This window comes from Callithrix jacchus, chromosome 7, assembly GCF_049354715.1.
Source record: "Callithrix jacchus isolate 240 chromosome 7, calJac240_pri, whole genome shotgun sequence".
Taxonomy (NCBI): Eukaryota; Metazoa; Chordata; class Mammalia; order Primates; family Cebidae; genus Callithrix; species Callithrix jacchus.
In genome coordinates, this window is record NC_133508.1 from 31897459 (window position 1) to 31917500 (window position 20042).

Genomic DNA, 20042 nt, shown 5'->3' on the forward strand with positions numbered 1-20042 from the left:
GAGGTCAGGAGTTCGAGACCAGTCTGGCCAACATGGTGAAACTCTGCCTCTACTAAAAATACAAAAATTAGCCTGGTGTGGTGGTACATGCCTGAAATCTCAGCTCCTCGGGAAGCTGAGGCAGGAGAATCTCTTGAACCCAAGAGGTGGAGGTTGCAGTGAGTGGAGATCATGCCATTGCACTCCAGGCTGAGCGACAGAGTGAGACTCCATCTCAAAAAAAAACAAAGAAAAAAAACCCATACTTTCATTTCCAAAAAAAAAAGACACAGAGACCTGTCTCTCCCTGCCACCTGAAGACGCAATGAGAAGGCCGCAGCCTACAGACAGAAAGAGAGCCCTCACCGAAACCAAACATGGCAGCACTTTGATTTCAGGCTTTTAGCCTCAAGAACTTCAGCCTCCAGAGAATAAATGTCTGTTGTTTAAGTCACCCAGTGTGTGATATTTTGCTGTGGCAGCCCAAGCTGACTAAGACACATGAGGGACCTAGAGTAGTCAAATACATAGAGACAGAAAGTAGAACAGTGGTTACCAGGGCCTAGGGGGAGCGGGGACTAGGAAGTTACTGTTTACTTAGTTTCCATTTAAGATGACAAAAAATTCTGAAGGTGGAAGGTGTTGATGGCTACACAGCAATGTGAATGTATTGAAAGTCACTGAACTGTACACTGAAAAATGATTAAAATGATATATTTTATATTATCTATATCTTAACCACTATTTTAAAAATTAAAAAAAAAAAGAAGAAAGAGCTGAGTGTGGTTTCTCATGTTTGTAATCCCAGCACTTTGGGAGGCTGAGCCGGGTGAATTGCTTGAGGTCACAAGTTTGAGACTAGCCTGGCCAACATAGTGAAACCCCATCTCTACTAAAAATACAAAAAATTAGCTGGTGGGCGCCCATAATCCCAGCTGCTAGGGACACTAAGGCAGGAGAATCACTTGAACTTGGAAGGTGGAGAGGTTGCCGTGAGTGGGAGAGTGCACCACTGAGCTCCAGCCTGGGCAATAAGAGCGAAATTCCATCTCAAAAAAAAAAAAAAAAAAAAAAGGAGGCGGGGGAAGCTCCAAAAAATAAAAAGAGTCTAAGGGACACTTTATGGCCTCTTTGGGACCCTGTTTCTGTATGGTCAGCCTAGGTCAAGCTTCCAACTTTCCCATCAGCTCATCACAGGCACAGAAGATGTTCTGCTGGTGGCTTTGGGATACACACAGTTCAGCAGATAAGGCACAGGAGAACAGTTTAAGTTCTGTCTAAATGAGCTCTAGAGCTCTGCTGTCACTGAATTTAAAAGTCTTTTTCCCAAGACCAAAAAAAAAAAAAATGTTCAAGAAGGAAAAATGTGTGCAGCTGGAGCCTGAATTAGCAGTTTTGTCTCCCAAGACCGGAAAACACCTGGTCCCAGCAGACTTTCTATTGAAGTTTATATGGCTTTCAAAAATAGCCCACTTCTCAGCTGACTGGCAAGATTTTGTTATGTTTGGTTGTCTTCCACAATTTTATCTAAGCTCTAGCAATCACACAACATTTTATTTATTTTTTGGTAGGGAAACGGGTATACAAAATTACTTTTATATTATACAAAAGTCATCGCTTTCCTAGTCATATTTTATATTATACAAAAGTCATAGCTTTCCTAGATCAACTTTGTAGTTCTGATAAATCCAGAAGCTTATAACAGAAAGCACATGTTAGAAAGCACTGGAATCAGGATACACAACCAGAAGGGGCTTGAGACCACAGGGCCCTGTGACTCTGGGCAGGGGCTCTTGGGCCGGCAGTTTTAGTAGATTCTCAGAGCTTGCTAGAAATGCGGAATCTTCAGCGGAGCACAGTGGCTCAGGCCTGTAATCCCAGCACTCTGGGAGGCTGAGGTGAGTGGATCACCTGAGGTCAGGAGTTCAAGACCAGCCTGGCCAGCATGGCGAAACCCAATCTCCACTAAAAATACAAAAAATAGCCAGGCATGGTGGCGCACACCTGTAATCCCAGCTACACAGGAGGATAAGGCAGGAGAATTGCTCCAACCTAGTTGGCAGAGGTTGCAGTGAGCCAAGATCATCCCACTACATTTCAGCCTGGGCAACAGAGTAAGACTCTGTCTCAAAATAAAAGAAAAAAAAAAATGCAGAATCTTCAGCTGCACCCCAGACGCACTGAATCAAAATCTGCATTTTTTTTTTTTTGAGACGGAGTTTCGCTCTTGTTACCCAGGATGGAGTGCAATGGCGCAATCTCAGCTCACCGCAACCTCCACCTCCTGGGTTTAGGCAATTCTCCTGCCTCAGTCTCCTGAGTAGCTGGGATTACAGGCACGCGCCACCATGCCCAGCTAATTTTTTGTATTTTTAGTAGAGACGGGATTTCACCATGTTGACCAGGAGGGTCTCGATCTCTTGACCTCGTGATCCACCCGCCTCGGCCTCCCAAAGTGCTGGGATTACAGGCTTAGCCACCGCGGCCGGCCAAAATCTGCATTTTTAACAAAATCTCTGGGAGTACTCACTAAAGTTTGAGAAGCTCTGAGAGCGACCTTCAGAACTTCCTCAGTGGAATTGCCTGAATGTTGATTAAAAATGCAAATTCCTGGGTCCTGCCCAACACCTGTGAAAATTATCTCCTATGATTCTTAGGCAAACGAGCTCCAGAACTATTTTGGTAGGTGTCTGTTAGAAAGGAAACCTAGTTTGGCGGGGCGTGGTGGCTCATGCCTAGAATACCAGCACTTTAGGGGCTAAGACGAGAGACTCGCTGGAGGCAAGGAGTTCAAGACTTGCCCGGGCAACGTAGTGAGACCATCGTGTCTAGAGATATATTTAAAAATTAGCTGGGCATAATGACACATGCCTGTAGTTCTAACTATTCAGGAGAATTGCGTATGCCAGGAGTTTGAGACTGCAATGAGCTATTCGAATGAGCCACTGCACTCCAGCCTGGTGACAGAGCAGTGTCCTGCCTCAAAAAAAAAAGTGTGTGTGGGGTGCGCGGAGCCAGGCGCGGTGACTTATGCTTGTAATCCCAGCACTTTGGGAGGCCGAGGTGGGTGGATCACCTGAGCTCAGGAGTTGGAGACCGCCTGGCCAACATGGTGAAATCCTGTCTCAGCCAAAAATACAAAAAAATTAGCCGAGTATAGTGGCGTAGTAATCCCAGCTACTTGGGAAGCCGAGGCAAGAGAATTACTTGAACCCGGGTGGCGGAGGTTGCAGTGAGCCTGCACTCCGGCCTAGGGGACAGAGTGAGATTCCATCTCAAAAAACGAAGAACTCACAGATCCTAGGATACTCATGGAGTGAAACAGGTATTTAGAAAACTCCCCAAAGAAATGTCTTAACCTCTTAATTACCATCTCTTTTTTGGGAATGACACTTAGAAATAATCACCCCTGGGGCGGGAGGGTGGGAAACAGCTACTCTAACGATTGTGATCTCACCCCACCCCCAACAACCCCCTCCTTCAGGAAAATGTTCTAAAAATGTGAGGTTTCCCCATAACCAAGCAATGGGGGAGAGAGGACTAAGAAAGAAAATCGTGGCCGGGCATGTGATTTTCTTTCTTAACAAAATCTCTAGGAATGCTCACTAAAGCTTGAGAAGCTCTGAGAGTGCTTACGTCTGTAATCCCAGCACTTTGGGAGGCCGAGTTGGGCAGATCACCTGAGGTCAGGAGTTCGAGACCAGCCTGGCCAACATGGCCAAACCCTGTCTCTCCTAAAAATAAAAAATTTTTTAAAAATTAGCTGGGTGTGACGGCATATGACTATAGTCCCAGCTACTCAGGAGGCTGAAGCAGGAGAATCACTTGAACCCGGGACGTGAAGTCTGCAGTGAGCCCAGATTGTGCCATTGCACTCTAGCCTGGGTAACAGCAACAGAGTGAAGCTCTGTGGAAGGAAGGAAGGAAGGGAGGAAGGAAGGAAGGAAGGCAGGCAGGCAGGAGTTTGCCCTCCACTACTGGTTTTATTACAGGAAGCGGGTACCAAGCCAGACGCCAAGAGAGGGTTCTTGGATCTGGAGAATTCAGGGCGGGTCCATGAAGCGAATGCAAATTTATTAAGGAAGTAAAAGAATAGGTCTTCTGGTCCTAGGCACTTCGGCAACCGCGGCTTAGGTGCAGACATGGCCAAGTCCAAGAACCACACCACACACTACCAGTCCTGAAAATGGCACAGAAATGGTATCAAGAAACCCCGATCACAAAGATACAAATCTCTTAAGGAGCTGGACCCCAAGTTCCTAGGGAACATGCATTTTGCCAAGAAGCACAACAAGAAGTGCCTAACGAAGATGCAGGCCAACAAGGCCAAGGCCATGAGGGCATGAGGGCCATCAAGGCCCTCGGAAAGCCCAAGGAGGTTAAGCCCAAGATCCCAAAGGGTGTCAGCTGCAAGCTCGATCCACTTGCCTACATTGCCCACCCCAAGCTTGGGAAGAGTGCTCAAGCACGAATTGCGAAGGAGCTCAGGATCTGCTGGCCAAAGGTCAAGGCCAAGGCCAAGGATCAAACCAAGGCCCAGGCTGCAGCTGCAGCTGCAGTTCCAGCTCAGGTTCCTAAAGGTGCCAGGCCCCTACAAAGGCTTCAGAGTAGATACCTCTGTCTGCCAATGTGAGGACAGAAAGACTGGTGCGACCCCCTGGGGCTGCCATCTGCATGGGGCTGGGGTCCTCCTGTGCTATTTGTACAAATAAACCTGAGGTAGGAAAAAAAAAATAAAGTAAAGGAATAAAAGAATGGCTACTCCACAGACAGAGCAGCCCTTTGGTTGCCCAATTTTATGGCTATTTCTTGATGATATGCTAAACAAGGGGTGGGTTATTCATGCCTCCCCTTTTTAGACCATATAGGGCAACTTCCTGACGTTGCCATGGCGTCTGTTAACTGTCATGGTGCTGGTGGGAGTGCAGCAGTGAGGACGACTAGAAGTCATTGGTATCTTGGCCTTGGGTTTCAGCCAGCTCCTTACTGCAACCTGTTTTATCAGCAAGGTCTTTATGACCTGTATCTTGAGCTGACCTCCTATCTCATCCTGTGACTTAGAATGCGTAACGGTCTGGGAATGCAGCCCAGTAGGTTTCAGCCTCATTTTACCCAATCCCTACTCCAGATGGAGTTGCTCTGGGTCAAACGCCTCTGACAGTTTGAGTGGATTTTTCAGGACGTTTCTACCATTCCATTTTCATTCTTTCAATCTCCCCACCCCACCACACGCCAATACAATGGGGTTGAGACAAGAAAGCAAGCCAGGGAAAGGCTGCCTTTGCAGAGACCTTATGAAGGATAAACTCTAAACAGATGCAAAGCTCAGACCTCTCACTGGGCTTACCTGGAGTAGCCTCTGGGATGTGTCATCAGGACTGGGTGTGGCTGAAACCACTTTCCTCCTCCCGGTAGCAGGGTTAATGACCTGGCAGCTTCTCCCTCAAAGGCTTACCTTTGAAAAACCAGACCTGTGTGTGGTGAGACCCAAGAACCTGGGAAGATTTCTCCCCAGCCCACAGTCAGGTCTGAGATTTTACCAACTGAGCGCCACTTCTCCAACGCTGGGAGTGCCGGTCTGCGATCTTCGAGCTGTTCAGCAAAGGCTGCAAAGAGCATTTGTTGATTCAGGTTTTTCTGCCCCAGGCATCTAGTTGAGAGGATAATCTTACTGGCTGGAGGTAAAGGCCAGGGGCCTGAGAAGAGAGAAGCCTGCAGTATTTGGGGTATAGGAGTGGGGAAGGACACCAATGAGAGGTGTTATCCACTTCTTGGGTGCACATATGGGGGGCTATCCTCCCTACTCCACTGCCCCAGCGACGCGTGGGGCCTGGATAAAGGTAACCAGAAGTTAACTGCCTGAGCTGGAGGAGACAGTGCGAACCAGATGTCTGTCCTGCCTGTTCACCCTATAGAGGAGGAGGCTGAGTTCCTTCGAGGCCTTGGCAACCTCCAGGACTGAAGCGTGGTGTGATCTGGGACCAGACTGTGGCTCTGGAGGGCAGTGCAGTGCTTTCTCCAGCACATCTTTCTGCCTTCAGGCAGGAAGCCAGACAACAGGGTTTATAAGAGCTGAGTCCCACGCTTGCATGTGGTAGTAAATTTTATATCTGCACCAGATGGCAGGCAGCTCATTAACTAAAAGAATGGGCCTTAGCATCAGCTAGACATGGGTTGAAATCTGGGCCACTTATTTGCTCAAGTGATGATTCTATTTTTGAGACAGGGTCTCACTCCCGTCATCCAGGCTGGAGTGCAGTGGAGGAATCATGGCTCACTACAGGCTCAACTTTTTGGGCTTGTGTGGGTGATCCTCCAACCTCAGCTTCCTGAGTAGCTGAAATTACAGGAGCATGCCATGATGCCCGGCTAATTTTTGTATTTTGAGTAAAGACCGGTTTCCACGATGTTGGCCAGGCTGGTCTGAACTCCTGGGCTCAAGTGATCCTCTCACCTCGGCCTCTCAAAGTGCAAGGATTATAGGTGTGAGCCACTGTGCCCACAGGTGATGATTCTGAGTTCATTTCCCATATCAATAAAATGAGAATGTGAGTACAGTTTTCTTTCTGAGAATTCAGTGAGCATATGAATGAGAATCCACACGATCCCTCTGGGGATCTCTTGTTAAACTGTAGATTCTGCATTAGTTCTTGGGGGTTGCTGAGAATCTGTATTTCTAACAAGTTCCCTTACCAAATGAGAAAAATATTTTTTTTTTGAGACAGAGTCTCGCTCTGTCACCAGGCTGGAGTGCAGTGGCATGATCTCGCCTCACTGCAACCTCTGCCACCTGGGTTGAAGTGATTCTTCTGCCTCAGCTTCCTGAGTAGCTGTGACTACAGGCACGTGCCACCACACCCCGCTAATTTTTGTATTTTTAGTAGAGATGGGGTTTCACCACGTTGGCCAGAAGGGTCTCAATCTCTCTTTTTTTTTTTTTTGAGACAGAGTTTTGCTCTTGTTACCCAGGCTGGAGTGCAATGGCATGATCTAGGCTCACCGCAACCTCCGCCTCCTGGGTCCAGAAGGGTCTCAATCTCTCTCTTTTTTTTTTTTTTTTTTTGAGACAGAGTTTTGCTCTTGTTACCCAGGCTGGAGTGCAATGGCGTGATCTAGGCTCACCGCAACCTCCGCCTCCTGGGTTCAGGCAATTCTCCTGCCTCAGTTTCCTGAGTAGCTAGAATTACAGGCATATGCCACCATGCCCAGCTAATTTTTTGTATTTTTAGTAGAGATGGGGTTTCACCATGTTGACCAGGATGGTCTCGATCTCTTGACCTCATGATCCACCTGCCTAGGCATCCCAAAGTGCTGGGATTACAGGCTTGAGCCACCGCGCCCGGCTTGTTCTCAATCTCTTGACCTCGTGATCCGCCTGCCTCGGCCTCCCAAAGTGCTGGAATTACGGGCTTGAGCCATGGTGTGCAGCCAAAAGAAACTTGTAAGTTTTAATTCTCAAAAAAATTTTTTTTTTTTTAGAGAAGGAAAGAAAAAAAAAATAAGTAAAGGAGAGGAATTCTCAAAAATTTTTGTCTTTGCTAAGAAGCTGGGGAAAAAGTAGTGCAAAGAATTTCCACAGAGCCTTCACCCAGTTTCCCTAAAGGTTAATGCTTGAGATGTCATCACAGGTCAATGACTGAAACAAGGAAATTGGCACTGTAGCAATGCTGTTAACTAATCTTCAGACATTTTTAGAATTTCATCAGTTTTTGCACTATTGTCCTTTTTCTGGACAAGGATCCATGAAGGATCACACAGATTTAATAGTCCTGTCTCCTTGGTCTCCTTTTATCTGGGTCAGATTATACACAAGATTTTCAGTGAGAGACACCTATACCAACAATGATAAATCGTTTGAATTTCTTTCTTTCTTTTGAGCTAGGGTCTGCCTCTGTTGCCCAGGCTGGAGTGCAGTAGTGTGATCATAGCTCACTGCAGCCTCCATCTCCTGAGCTCAAGCAATCCTCCTACCTTAGCCTCCCTAGTGGCTGGCACCACACATATGTGGGGCTAATTTTTAAGTTTTCATAGAGATGGGGATCTCTTTATGTTGCCCAGGCTCCCACTTGAATTTCTTACATTTCTTTGAATTCAAGTGGTTCTCATAAAGTGTTCATAAGACTCACTAGAGAGTTGTTTTCATGTTCACTTCCAGATAAATGGATTCTGTAGAGTTTGCATGTTAGGGGATATGGCTTTTTTTTGTTAAATGGAGACTCGCTCTGTTGCCCAGCCTGGAGTGCAGTGACACAATCTCAGCTCAATGCAACCTCCTTCTTCCATGTTCAAGCAATTCTCCCACCTCAGCCTCCCTAGTGGGAATTACAGACACGTGCCACCATGCCCGGCTAATTTTAGTGTTTTTAGTAGAAATGGGGTTTCATCATGTTGGCCAGGCTGGTCTTGACCTCCCAACCTCAAGTGATCCTCCCACCTCAGCCTCCCAAAGTTCTGGGATTACAGGCGTGAACAACCACACCTGGCCGCGATAGGCATTTTTATCAGTGTGCCAAGTGATTCCTATGCAGGTGGTCAGAGAATCAGACTTTGAGACAGTGTACAAAAGTGGCTGGCACAGCCTCAGTAAGCATTTGCTGTGTGATCACTCTCCTTACATAAGGAAAAACGGTCTCTGTTGCTCAAGAACACTTTAAAGCATTCCAATCACATGGTGGCGTTTCTAGAGGTAGTCTGTGTGTAGCCCTGTTCCCAACCCCTATCCCTCTTGATAGCACAAGTGGAGGCGAAAAGGTACGCTCTGTTTTTGCGCTTTATTTTGTCACTTAACTGGACCTGTCATTGTTTTCTGGGCAGCGATGCAGTTTCGCTCGTTCCCAAAGGTTGCCACTAGGGGGAACCAGTGACTTTCCCCATCGCTAATCAGGTGGCCAAATTAGCAGGCAATTAGTAAATGTTTGGAGAAAACGTCGTAGAATGTTTTATCAGCCAGTTTACCACCTATGGCCTCAGAGATCTGGATTTTTTGCTTTTGATTACATTAGAATGAATTCCAGAGCCACTAACTTTGGGCCATCTCTCTGTCATCAATATTTAAAGAGCTGTGTTTGCATGGAGATGTGGTGTGTAGGCTTGGAGAAGGCTCGGGGACTTCTGCTTTGGGGGTTTGGTCTCAGTCATCCTGGGCAGAAAGGACAGCTGTGGAAAATGCAGCAGCCGTGTCCAAACACAAAACTGCAGGCTTGACACTTCCCTCACCAGGTCTCTGTGATCCCTTTTACTTTCCTCTCCCCAAGCCTCTTGCTCCGAAAGAAAACAGTGAACAGTCCTGGTGCAGCGGGTCACACCTGTGATCCCAGCACTCGGGGAGGCCAGGGCAGGAGGATCGCCTGAGCCCAAGAGTTGGAGACCAGTCCTGGCAACGTAGTGAGGCCCTGTCTCTACAAAAAATAAAAATAATAAAAATCAGCCAGGCATAATGGTGCTCACTTCTAGTCCCAGCTACGTGGGAGGCTAAGGTGGGAGGATCACTCCAGTCTGGGAGTTCAAGGCTGCAGTGAGCTGTGATTGCATCTGTGCCACTGCACTGTACTCCTGACTGTGTGACAGAGTGACGCCCTCTCTCTTTCTAAAAAAAAAAAAAAAAAAAAAAAGAAGACAGTGAACAGAACAGAAATAATAATTTTTTTTTTGAGATGGAGTTTCCCTCTTGTCACCCAGACTGGAGTGTGCAGTGGCGCAGTCTCAGTTCACTGCAATCTCTGCCTCCTGGGTTCCAGCGGTTCTCCTGCCTCAGCCTCCTGTGTAGCTGGGATTATAGGCCTGCACCACCTCGCCCAGCTAAATTTTGTATTTTTAGTAGAGACGGGGTTTCACCATGTTGGCCATATATATGTGTGTATATGTATATGTATATGTATATGTATATGTATATGTATATGTATATGTATATGTATATGTATACACACGTGTGTGTGTACACATTTATTCAGAGACACAGTCTCGCTCTGTCACCCAGGTTGGAGTACAGTGATACTTCAAACTCTGGTACTCAAGTGATCTTCCTGCCTCAGCCTCCCAAGTAGCTGGGACTACAGCCACATGCCACCACACCAAGCTAACTTTTTTATTTTTTGTAGAGACGGGGTCTTGTTTTCTTGCCCAGTCTGGTCTCGAACTGCTAGCTTCAAGCAATCCTCCTGCCTCAGCCGCCCAAAGCACTTGATGACAGGCCTCAGCCCCCGCACCCAGCCTTTCTTTCTAAGTGTGCAGCTCACTAGTGCTAAGTATCTTCACATTGTTGTGCAATGTGTTCCAGAGTTCTTTTCATCTCATAGAACTGTTTTTCTTTTTCTTTCTTTTTTTTTGAGATGGGGTCTTGCTCTGTCACCCAGGCTGAAGGGCAGTAGCGAGATATCAGCTCACTGCGACCTCCACCTCCCGGGTTCAAGAGATTCTCCTGCCTCAGTCTCCCAAGTAGCTGGGAATATAGAGGCCTGCCACCACACCTGGCTATTTTTTGTATTATTAGTAGAGACTGGGTTTCACCATATTGGCCAGGCTGGTCTCAAACTCCAGACCTTAGGTGATCCTCCCACCTCGGCCTCCCAAAGTGCTGGGATTATGGCATGAGCCATTGCGCCCAGCCTCATCTTGTAAAACTGAATCTCTATACCTATTAAACAACAATACCCTATTCCTTCTCCCTTAATCTCTGGCAACCATCTTTCTGCTGGTTATTTCTTTTCTTTTCTTTTTTTTTTTTTTTGAGATGGAGTTTTGCTCTTGTTACCCAGGCTGGAGTGCAATGACGTGATCTCGGCTCACCGCAACCTCCGCCTCCTGGGGTCAGGCAATTCTCCTGCCTCAGCCTCCTGAGTAGCTGGGATTACAGGCACGCACCACCATGCCCAATTAATTTTTTATATTTTTAGTAGAGACGGCGTTTCACCATGTTGACCAGGATGGTCTTGATCTCTTGACCTCGTGATCCATCCGCCTCGGCCTCCCAAAGTGCTGGGATTACAGGCTTGAGCCACCGCGCCCAGCTCTGCTTTTTATTTCTATGAGTTTGAGTAGAATCATACAGCATTTGTCTTTTTGTGACTTTTTTTTAAATTATACTTTAAGTTCTGGGGTACATGTGCAGAACATGCAGACTTGTTACATAGGTAGTGCCATGGTGGTTTGCCACATCCATCACCCGGTCATCTACATTAGGTATTTCTCCTAATACTATCCCTCTCCAATCCCCCCACCTGCTGCTATCCTTCCCCTAGCCCCTAACGCTCCAACAGGCCCCAGTGTGTGATGTTCCCCTCCCTGTGTCCATGTGTTCTTATTGTTCAACACCCTTTTTTTTTTTTTTAAAGATGGGGTCTCACTCTGTCGCCAGGCTGGTGTGCAGTGGTGTGATCTCGGCTCCCTGCAACATCTGCCTCCCAGGTTCAGGCAATTCGTTCACCTCAGCCTCCCAAAGTGCTGGGATTACATGTGTGAGCCACCACACCCAGCCTCTTTTTGTGACTTTTATTTCACTTAGCATAATGTGTTAAGGTTCATCCATGTAGCATGTGACAGAATTCCCTTCTTTTTAAAGGCTGAATAATATTCCATTGTATGTATACACTACATTTTCCTCGATGATGGATGCTTTGTTTGCTTCTACCTTCTGGCTAGTGTGAATAATGCTGCTATGAACATAGATGTACAAATACCTCTTCAAAATCTTGCTTTCCTTCTTCTTCTTCTCTCTCTCTCTTTTTTTTTTGTTTTTGTTTGAGACAGAGTCTCATTCTGTCTCCCAGGCTGTAGTGCAGTTGTGTGATCTCGGCTCACTGCAGCCTCTGCCTCCCAGCTTGAAGCTATTTTCCTGCCTCAGCCTCCCAAGTAGCAGGGATTATAGGCACCTGCCACTCTGCCCAGCTAATTTTTGTAGTTTTAGTAAAGATAGAGTTTTACAATCGTGGCCAGGCTGGTCTTGAACTCCTGACCTCGAGCTCCACTGCTCCAGCCTCTCAAAGAGCTGGGATCACCGGCGTGAGCCACCATACCCAGCAAGACCTTGCTTTGAATTCTTTGAAATGTATACTTAGAAGTGGAATGCCTGGGTCATAAGGTAATTCTATTTTTAAGTTTTTGAGCAATTGGTGTACGTTGCGTTGTTTTACCTTCCCATCAACAGTGCAGAAGTGTTCTGATTTTTCCACATCCTCACCAACACTTATTGTTTGGCTTTTTTCTTTTCTTTTTTTTTGAGATGGAGTCTTACTCTGTTACCTAGGCTGCAGTTCAGTGACGCCATTTCACCTCACTGCAACCTCTGCCTCTCAGGTTCAAGTGATTCTCCTGCCTCAGTTTCCCAAGTAGCTGGGATTACAGGTGCCTGCCACCACACCCAGTTAAATTTCGTATTTTTAGTAGAGATGGGGTTTCACCATCCTGGCTAGGCTGGTCTCGAACTCCTGACCTCAGGCGATCCACCCGCCTTGGCCTCCCAAGATGCTGGGATTACAGGCGTTAGTCACTGTGCCCAGTCTGTTTGGCTTAAAAAGAAATAGTAGCCATTCTAATGGGTGTGAGATGATGGCTCATGGCGGTTTTGATTCTCATTGCTCTAACGATTAGCTGGCTCGGGAACTTTTGCGCATGCGTGGCACCATTTCCCGTGAATACCCGTAGGAGGTCATTCCTGATCTCTACTTCTACAGAGATCCTGAAGAGATTGAAAAAGAAGAGCAGGCTGCTGCTGAAAAGGCTATGACCAAGGAGGAATTTCAGGGTGAATGGACTGCTCCAGCTCCTGAGTTCACTGTTACTCAGCCTGAGGTTGCTGACTGGTCTGAAAGCATTCAGGTGCCCTCTGTGCCTATTCAGCAGTTCCCTACTGAAGACTGGAGCACCCAGCCTGCCACGGAAGACTGGTCTGCAGCTCCCACTGCTCAGGCCACCGAATGGGTCAGGGCAACCACTGAATTGTTGCTGTTGGGCATCTTCTCATATGCTTTTGCCATAGCTTCTTTGAAGAAATGTCTATTTAGGTCTTTTGCCCATTTAAAAATTCGATTTTTATTTGTTGTTGGTGGTGTGAGTCCTTTACATATTCTGGATATTAACCCTTTATCAGATATACGATTTGCAAATATTTTTCTCCATTCTGTAGACTGTCATTTTATTCTGTTGATTGTGTCCTTTGATGCATAGAAGTTTTTATTTTGATTTTTTGAGACAGGGTGCCTCTCTGTTGCCTGGGCTGGAGTGCAGTGGTATGATTACGGCTGAATGCAGCCTGAACCTCCTGGGCTCAAACAATCCTCCTCCCTCAGCCTCCTGCATAGCTAGGACTACAAAAATGTGCCACCATGCCCAACTTTTTTTTTTTGGTAGAGATGGGGGTCTCACTATATTGCCCAGGCTGCTCTCAAAATCCTGGCCTCAAGCAATCCTCCCACCTTGTTCTCCTAACGTATTGGGATTACAGGCATGAACCTCTGAGCTGGGCCAGAAGTTTTATATTTTGATGTAGTCTAATTTGTATATTTTTTCTTTTGTTGCCTATGCCTTTAATATTATATCCAATAAATCTGACCAAATCCAAGATGCTTTTTCTTTATGTTTTCCTCTAAAAGTTCTATAGTTTTGAGTCTTACATTTTATTTATTCATTTATTTTTGAGACAAAGTTTCACTCTTTTTGTCCGCTGGAGTGGGCAATCTTGGCTCACTGTAACCTCCATAACCCGGGTTCAAGCAATTCTCCTGCCTCAGCCTCCCAAGTAGCTGGGGTTATACACCACCACGCCCAGCTAATTTTGTATTTGCAGTAGAGATGGGGTTTCACCATGTTGGCCAGGTTGGTCTTGAACTCCTGACCTCTGAGAATCCACCCTCCTCAGTCTCCCAAAGTGCTGGGATTATAGGTGTGAGCCACAACGCCTGGCCTATTTATTTACTTTTGAGACAGAGTCTCACTCTATCACCCAGGCTGGAGTGCAATGGTGAAATCTAGATGGGGTTTTACCATGTTGGCCAGGCTGGTCTTGAACTCCTGACCTCCGATAATCCACCTGCCTCAGACTCCCAAAGTGCTGGGATTATAGGTGTGAGCCACAACGCCTGGCCTAATTATTTATTTTTGAGACAGAATCTCACTCTGTCACCCAGGCTGGAGTGCAGTGGCAAAATCTTGGCTCACTGCAACCTTCACCTCCCAATTTCAAGCAATTCTCCTGCCTCAGCCTACTAAGTAGCTGGGATTACAAGTGACCACCACTATGCACGGCTAATTTTTGTATTTTTAGTAGAGACGGGGTTTTGCCTTGGTAGCCAGGTTGGTCTCGAACACCTGACCTCAAGTGATTTGCCTCCCTGGGCCTCCCAAAGTGCTGGGATTACAGGCATGAGACTCCATGCCCAGCCTCTATATCTGTCTTAAAAAGCCATGACCACACTGTTTTGATTACTATAGGTTTTAGTAAGTTTTGAAATTAGTAAGTTTTAGTAAGTTTTCAAGATTGTTTTGGCCACACAGTATCCCTTGACATTTAGGAAGAGTTTTTCTATTTCTGCAAAAATTGTTGTGATTTTGATAAGGATTGCTTGAAGTCTGTAGACCACATTGGGCAGTGTTGTTATCTTAACAATAATAAGTCATCCTGTCTGTGAACACAAGATGTCTTTTCATTTATTTGTCTCTTGATTTTCTTCAGCCATGTTTTGTAGTTTTCAGTGTATAAATCTTTCATCTCCTTGTTTAAGTGTATTCGTATGTATTTTATTCCTTTTGGTGCTATGTTTGCTTAATTTTCCTTTCAGATTGTTCATTCTTTTTTTTTTCCCAGTGAAAACTGGAAAATATGCAACACATTTCCCAAACTTGATGTATAAAAATACAAGAGACTTTTTTTGTGATTTTGTATCTTGCAACTTAGCTGAATCTATTTATTATGTCTTTTTCTTGTAATTTTTTTTTTTAAGAGAAAGTCTTGCTCTGTTGCCCAGGCTGGAGTACAATGGCGTGATCTTGGCTCACTGCAACCTCCGCCTCTGGGTTCAAGCAACTGTCCCTGCCTCAGCCTCCTGAATAGCTGGGATTACAGGCACCTGCCACTGCGCTTGACCAACTTTTGTATTTTAATAGAGACAGAGTTTCACCATGTTGTCCAGGCTGGTCTTGAACTTCTGACCTCAGTTGATCTTCCCGCCTTGGCCTCCCAAAGTGCTGGGATTACAGGCATGAGCCACCATGCCCAGCCTGCTGAATCTGTTTATTATTTCCAACAGGTGTGTGTGTGTGTGTGTCTGTGTGTGTGTGTAGTCTAGTCTTTAGGGTTTTGTACATATAAGATCAATTGCAGAGACAATTTTACTTCTTACTTTCTTGATTTAGATGAGTTTTATTTCTTTTTCTTGCCTAATTGCTCCAACTGGAATTTCTAGTATTACCTGGAATGGAAGTGGTGAAAATGGGCATTCTTGTCTTGTTCCTGATCTTAGATGAAAACCTTTAATCTTTTACCATAGCTGTGGGGTTTTCATTTGTGGCTATTAATAAAAAGTTTTCACTCACAACACTTCCGACACTAAATATATGGAGTTTTTCCACACCAACAACTAGTTTTCCAACTCTCTGGACACCTCCTCTACGTGCGATGATGCATCCTCTCCCGTCTCCATCACGCATCAACCCTTCCTGTCACTTTCCCTCAGGGAGACACTACTTTGGAGAATGTGCCCAGTGCTCCATGTGTGCCAAGTAATAAAACTCACATCGATCAAAACCTGCACTCTCATGAGGAGTTGTCTGTTATTCGCTAGGTGAAGGAATCCTGGTTTTTTTCTGGGTAACAAATCTTAAAGCAATACTCAAACCAGGGATATTGCTCTGTAGTTTTATTTTCTTGCATTATCTTTGCATATATATATATGTATATCAATATTTGCATATGCATACACACATATTTTAGATGGGTTTATATATATATATTTTAAATATTTAAATATTTATTTATTTATTTAGTTTTTGAGATGGAATTTCACTCTTGTTACCCAGGCTGGAGTGCAATGGCATGATCTCGGCTCACCACAACCTCCGCCTCCTGGGTTCAGGCAATTCTCCTGCCTCAGCCTCCTGAGTAGCTGGGATTACAGGCAGGCGCCACCATGCCCAGCTCATTTTTTGTATTTTTAGTAGAGATGGGGTTTCACCATGTTGACCAGGATGGTCTTGATCTCTTGACCTCGTGATTCACCCGCCTCGGCCTCCCAAAGTGCTGGGATTACAGGCTTGACCCACCGCGCCTGGCCTATTTTATTATTTATTTATTTATTTATTTTGACGGAGTCTTGCCTGTCACCCAGGCTGGAGTGCAGTGGCGCAATCTTGTCTCAGTGCAACCTCAGCCTCCTGGGTTCAAGCAATTTTCCTGCCTCAGCATCCTCAGTAGTTGGGATTACAGGCATACACCACCATGCCGGGCTAATTTTTATATTTTTAGTAGAGATGGGGTTTCACTATGTTGGCCAGGCTGGTCTCAAACTCCTGACCTCAGGTAATCCACCTGCCTTGGCCTCCCAAAGTATTGAGATTACAGGCATGAACCACTGCGCCTGGTACTTTTATATATTTAACTGCAAGTTTATGTAAAAAATAATAACTGTTTAGCAAGCAGTTCATTAAATTTCTGAAAATTTCAACAGTGGATTCTCATGAGCCAGTGTGTCTATCACTGGCTAAACTTTGCATGTCTTTTGCAATTTTGGCCACAGTGAACTGAGTCAATTTCTCATAGCAATAGAACAGGAAATGAAGGGTATATATGTCTGTAATTTATTTGGCAAAAAAACAGAAAACCAGAACAAATACCAAGCTGTGAATTATTTCCCATATGCCTATCTAAATGCATTCTTAACAGCATAAAATTCAGTCCTTTTTAATGGAAGGCACTGTGTACTTATCTTTTTTTTTCCTGTAAACATTAGCCTGAGTGAATACTGTACTACTTGCATATCTCATTTAATCGCTCAACAATGAACAGTTAAGTACTATTTTTCTCCCCATTTTAGACACAAGTTCAGGGGAGGTAAGTGACTCAGGCAAAGTCACACAGCTAGACAGTGAGACAGCCAGGATTTGAACCATAGCTGCCTGGACCTCAGTGGTCATCTGATCACACCTTTACTCTTCTACGAGAGCACATGACATAGTTAATAAATATTTGTTGAATCATTGTGCTATTTGTCCATTCATCTATTGCTTCTATTTTCAAACTTTAAAATAATTGCAGAACACTTGTTGAAGGAATTCTTAGATGAAACACCAACATATAACATAGATAAAAGTAGATCTGCTCTGCTGAGCATTAGTGAGGGATGTGAAGTCCCCTGCCTACCTATCTGTAACATAAGATGCATTAATATTCATGAAAAAAGCCGGGCACAGGGGCTCACACCTGTAATCCCAGCACATTGGGAGGCCAAGGTGGGTGTGAGGGACTGTGTTAAAGAAACTTCTTTTCCCGGGTCTACTAGGAGAGGGATTTCAAATGCAGGAATTTCCCCGGCTCCCCGGCTCCCCGCTGGAGGTGGCTGGGGCTCTTTGAGCACCTCCTCCACACTTACATCCAGAGACCAGAGGGGTTTCAAATGCAGGAATTTCTCAGCTCCCCACCTCAGGCAGCTGGGGCTCTTTGAGCATCTCCTCCACCTGGGCCAGGTAAAATTCTTTGATCTTCTTGAGTGTGGGAAAGCCAGGTGGGGTTCTTTTGTCCCAAAATCTCGTGGAAAACTCTGGGAGGAGGGGGCTCTATAGCTCAGGGTTGTAGAACAAGTAGCCTATCTGGTATCAGAGTTAAAAAGTTTGAAAGAACTCATTGGACGAGAACATGAATGGGGAGGGAATAATCAAGGGTTAAAACTTTAGCTGCTCCTACCTGAACTGATTTCCCGCTCTGGGTTCCCCTCCCTCGCACAACAGCGTGGGATCTGTCTTCTCTCTCTCTCTGTTTAATAAATCACTCTTCCGCAAAACTCTTTGGGTCCACGATTTGGAGGGTAAACTCACCGCGCCTATGGGGCCCCTTTCCCCATTTTTCCAGGTTAGAGAGGCCAAGCACCTACGAGCTGGGTACCCCCCAACCACCGTAACCAGTGGATCGCCTGAGGTCAGGAGTTCAAGATTAGCCTAGTCAACACGGTGAAACCCCGTCTCTGCTAAAAATACAAAAATTAGCCTGGCATGGTGGCATGTGCCTGTAATCCTAACTACTGAGGACGCTGAGGGAGGAGAATCGCTTGAACCCAGGAGGTGGAGGTTGCAGTGAGCTGAGATTGCACCACGGCACTCTAGCCTGGGCGACAGAGCCAGACTCCATTTCAAAAAAGAAAAAAAATTCATGGAAAACCCCCTAAATTTGGAGTTTAGAAAGAAAGTTTTACATTGTTCTTTTGAAAAAATAAAATTTATGGCCGGGCGCGGTGGCTCAACTCCTATAATCCGAGCACTTTGGGAGGCCAAAGCGGGTGGATCACGAGATCAAGAGATCGAGACCATCCTGGTCAACATGGTGAAACCCCGTCTCTACTAAAAATATAAAAATTAGCTGGGCATGGTGGCATGTGCCTGTAATCCCAGCTACTCAGGAGGCTGAGGCAGGAGAATTGCTTGAACCCAGAAGGCGGAGGTTGCGGTGAGCCGAGATCGTGCCATTGCACTCCAGCCTGGGTAACGAGAGCGAAACTGTCTCAAAAAAAAAAAAAAAAAAAAAGAAAAAAGAAAAAAGAAAATTTATATCTAGGGTAAAAAGTCACACAGTTTGGGAGGTTTTCTGGACTTCTCATGAAACTGACGAAGGTATAACAACGCCAGGAGTAACAAAATTAACAGGGCCAATTTCTTTAGTAACACAGTAGGAATGCTGGTTACCCAGGAAGCTGTGTTCAAACCTGTTTCCAGGCTTCCCCACATAGGAGTAGTGGACTAACAGCACCTTTGGTGTCTGGTGGATATGTGTTTAAATCCTAGACTGCCAATCATTATATGACCTTAGCTGATTCCCACCTACAGTTATGGCGATAATTCTAGAATCTATTTACAAGCGTTCTTGTGAGGATCAAAGGAGATAATGACTACGAATAGGATCTGTTAATTACTCCATAAGTGATAGTTATTAATTAGACTAGGTGTCAAGGTTTCCTAATGACTTATTTCTCATTTTCTCTGAGGCTTTAGTGTTTAAATTGCTCTTTTTATTACGTCCTTTACTCTGGGCTATTACAACACTGGTAGGGAAGTATATGGAAAAATGGCAAGAAATTTGAGGCCAAAAACTCCAGTTTTAACTAACTGCCCTTATGTTAAAATGCACATAAAACTAATTTCTATCTTTTCTGCATCTCAGAGTTAGTCCGGTCAAATAAGAGGATAAATGCTACATTTGTGCTTGTCACTTACGAACCCCAATACCAGACTCATTTAATTGTTCCCTAAGCCATTTATAAATGTGCCTGCTTAGGCAGGTATACTAAGCAGATTCTGGGGGCCCAGGCCTTGTTCTGTTGATTTCAGAACTTTTAATCCTAATTGAGTACATTTAAGCCAGTAGATTAATGTTTAAATTTGTAGTCGCTCTGATCAGTTACTAGAAAAAGGCAGCTTTTTGTATTTTCCCCTTAAAGAATATAGAACAAAATGAACAAAAAATTATGCAAATTGGAAGTCTACCCTTTAGAGATAAGGAATTCTCTTAAAGGTTCATGGAACACCCCATCATTGGCAGCTGTTTTACAGATTTAATCCTACTCTTGGTGATCGGATCCAAATTAATGGCTTTGAACTTCAACAATGAAGATGACTCTCAAGTTTTGATCTCCAGCTCAAACTTCTCCAAATTCCAAACTTTTATATGCAAATGACCACCTGAAATCTCTATTTGGATGTCTAACAGTGTGAGACTGAATTTCGGATCTCACAAACCCACTCCTCCCACAGTGCTTTCCACCTGTGGTCGTTGCTCAGGCCAAATACCTTGAAGTCATTCTAACTCTTCCCTTTCTCAAGCCCCTTACATCTAAATTCAGTAAGCAAATGTTAATACGTCCTGTTAAAGA

At 45.1% G+C, this 20042-nt stretch overlaps 1 pseudogene; it reads left to right on the forward strand.

Annotated features, from left to right (window-relative positions):
* Positions 1-4121: 4121 nt before the first annotated feature.
* On the forward strand, positions 4122-4590 carry LOC128928338 (large ribosomal subunit protein eL29-like; annotated as a pseudogene).
* Positions 4591-20042: the final 15452 nt, after the last annotated feature.